Below are 3,757 nucleotides of genomic sequence, written 5' to 3' on the forward strand. Positions count from 1 at the left end.
ATGCAAGGAGTAAGAGATTTATGAATTTCATCAAAATTATCTTTTTTTCCTGTATAGTCATGTGTATGATTCTTTGTGGATTTCCAACTCTTTGATAAATTGTTGCCAGGCAAATGTATGATCCTTCTCTCCTTTACCGAGCAATGTATAAACAACTCGAAAGTGCAATTTTACTGTCACCCTTAACATTGACGACCCATTCAATGTATTTGTGCATAAAAACTAACATCTCGTCAATGAATTGGATATTTGGTAAAGGTGGTGAATGAGGTGGTTTGCTAATGAGAGCTCTTTTGAAAACACATTTTTTGAGATTTTGAAGTTAGAGAGTCAGGAAAAAGTTTGTCAACATGTTCAAAATACAAAGGAGACCGCATCGTTGAATTGCCACTCAATGTTAGTATAGGGTCATGGCAATGGCAACATGCAAATTTATTTGGTTAAAACAGTTGCTTAAGGAACTTCGAATTGAAGAAGGAAGACCAACGACACTTATTTGTGATAATCAAGTTGCATTGCACATTGCTTCAAATTCAATCATACATGAGAGGACCAAACACGTTGAGATAGACTATCACTTTGTCAGAGAGAAAATCGAATCAGGTGACATCGTCACAAACTTCGTTAACTCTAATGATCAATTGTCAGACGTGTTTCTAAAATCCCGTGAAGTCCCATAACTAATTATATATGTAACAAGTTTGGTGCATTTGACTTATATGCTCAACCTTGGGGGGGAGTGTTGATATTTCTAAATATAATATTAAAAATATTTGTATATCGAATAGTCCCACATCGATTATATCATGTAATTAGTTGTAATCTCTCTATATATAATAAAGTCTCCGTAGTACTTTTCAAAACACACGGTTTATTCAAATGTGCTATAGTCTCCATATGAAACATTTGCAAGTGTACCGGATAGAACACATGATAAAAGTCTTGATTGCAACTTTTCTAAAAGTCTCTGACATTGGCTCTACAAAACCATTAACATAAACATCATGCCAAACACTTTTGATGATTTATGGAGATTCTACGATCAAGGAAAATCACCACAAAATTCCTTAGTCTGGAAGGCAACAATAATCTTCCTTATAAACAACATTTGAAACACTTTTGATGATTTATAGAAAATTTAGTAATAACTATATTGTGTTCATTAATATGAGATAGACTTGGTGACAAAGTTTCGACTAAATAGTGATTGGTTAGTTGAATTTTATATAATTAGAATTAGAATTTGACATTCATGAAACACATTAATTAATTAATTAATTAATTTCCTTAATATCAATTAAATATATGACAAACACATTAATTAATAACTTTCCTAAATAAGAATTCAATATCACAAACACATTAATTAATAACTTTCCTTAATACAATTCAATATCACAAACACATTAATTAATTAATATCTTTCCTTAATATCAATTCAATATCACAAACACATTAATTAATAACTTTCTTAAATATCAATATCCTATTCATTAATAACAAATCTATAGAAACATTTTTGCACAAATGCAATTGTGATTGAATTTCCACTCATACTTTTCTAACTCCTTTGACCACGTTTTTTTTCTCATACTAATTTTCACAATTTTGCACAATTAAATAAACAAAAAAAATATTAATTTTATTAATTAAACTATTAATATATTCTTCTTATGATAAATAGTAGAAAATAAATTATTGTAGTGAGGGGAGAGAGAGAGAGAGAGAGAGAGAGAGAGAGAGAGAGAGAGAGAGAGAGAGAGAGAGAGAGAGGAGAGAGAGAGAGAGAGAGAGAGAGAGAGAGAGAGAGAGAGAGAGAGAGAGAGAGAGAGAGAGAGAGAGAGAGGAGAGAGAGAGAGAGAGAGAGAGAGAGGAGAGAGAGAAGAGAGAGAGAGAGGAAGAGAGAGAGAGAGAGAGAGAAGAGAGAGAGAGAGAGAGAGAGAGAGAGAGAGAGAGAGAGAGAGAGAGAGAGAGAAGAGAGGAGAGAGAGAGAGAGAGGAGAGAGAGAGAGAGAGAGGCGAAGAGAGAGGAGAGAGATAGAGAGAGAGAGGAGAGGAGAAGAGAGAGAGAAGAGAGGAGAGAGGAGAGAGAGAGATATATATTAATGGAAAATCACAATCAAAATATTACAATAAAATAACAATCAAAATATCAATTAAATATCACAAACACATTAATTAATAATTTTCCTAATAACATTCAATAAATATATTAATTAATAACTTTCCTAAATTCTAATGATTAATAACAAATCTTTTCTAAATCTTTTTAAATCTTTTTTTTTCTAAATCTTTGGGTATTTAACGGTTACTTTTTATAATATAAAACACCCAAATCACTTGTCATGATAACATAACATCACAAACTCAACATAGTATTTGCAGTGTTCTTTCTCTGTCTCTCTCTGTCTCTCTCTCATTCTTTGTTTCGATTCAACTTCAAACTCAACACGATCATGATGAAGGAAGTCATTATCCGTGAAGTTTGGGCATACAATCTAGACTATGAATTCAATCTCATCCGTCGAGCTATCCATCAATGTCATTTCATCATTTCAATGGACACCGAGTTTCCCGGCGTAATTCATTCCTCCAAAGTTGACCGTGGTTATCTTCAACCCTCTCATCAGTATCGTTACCTGAAAGCCAATGTTGATGATTTGAAGCTCATTCAAGTAGGACTCACACTTTCGGATTCTGATGGAAATCTTCCAGACTTTGGAACCAATAACTGTTACATTTGGGAGTTTAATTTTAGAGATTTTGATCTCAATCATGATCCGTGTAATCAAGATTCCATTGATATGCTCCGCCGTCAAGGGATCAACTTTGAGCGCAATTTCTGTCACGGTGTGGATTCAAAGCGTTTCGCTGATCTAATGTTATCGTCGGTACTTGTTTTTAACAAATCACTTATTTGGGTCACGTTTAGCAGTGCTTATGATTTTGGGTATTTGGTGAAGATCCTTACCGGAAAGAATTTACCAAATCTGCTAGAGGATTTTTTAGAAATAGTTCAAATATTGTTTGGAAAAAATGTTTATGATATGAAATATCTCATGAAGTTCTGCAACTCTCTTTATGGCGGTCTCGAGCGGGTAGCTACTACGCTTAATGTGTGTCGGGCAGTAGGAAATTCTCATCAAGCCGCATCGGATAGTTTGTTGACGTGGCATGCATTCGACAAAATGATCAAGACTTATTTCAAGGACAACGAAGCTCCCAAGCACGCTGCCGGAGTGCTGTTTGGATTAGAAATTGCAGTTTAGTTGTAATGAAAATTCAAGTACATAAATTGTATTAGAAATTGCAGTTTAGTTGTAATGAAAATTCAAGTACATAAATTGTATTAGAAATTGCAGTTTAATTGTATTAGAAATTGCAGAATTGTAATGAAAATTCAAGTATATAAAATACTCATCCTTTGATTATTTTCTTTTCTAAATTCTGTTTATGTCTTTATTTTGGTGGGAGTCTGTCAAATTTGTTACTATGTTCTATAATAGACATGTGCATGAACTATAAATCTCTTTCTTTGATACTTTTAAAGGTTAAAGTGCAGTATGCTATTCAAATAATCAACTATTTGATTAAAATTTGGTTAGTAAGAGGAAACAGGTACTTAGTTTAACAGAGTAAAGTATAAAGCTTTTTGATGCCTGCTACAATATATATTAAATGTTTGTGTATTGCTGAATCTAATAGAGTAAAGTATAAAGCTTCTTCATGTCTAAATACTAGAGCAATTTTGCACGACA

At 32.8% G+C, this 3,757-nt stretch overlaps 1 pseudogene; it reads left to right on the forward strand.

The window, feature by feature from the left end:
* Positions 1 to 410: 410 nt before the first annotated feature.
* Positions 411 to 3,430, forward strand: LOC127123050 (probable CCR4-associated factor 1 homolog 11; annotated as a pseudogene).
* The last annotated feature ends 327 nt before the right edge of the window (positions 3,431 to 3,757 follow it).

Source organism: Lathyrus oleraceus, chromosome 2, assembly GCF_024323335.1.
Source record: "Lathyrus oleraceus cultivar Zhongwan6 chromosome 2, CAAS_Psat_ZW6_1.0, whole genome shotgun sequence".
NCBI classification, from domain to species: Eukaryota; Viridiplantae; Streptophyta; class Magnoliopsida; order Fabales; family Fabaceae; genus Lathyrus; species Lathyrus oleraceus.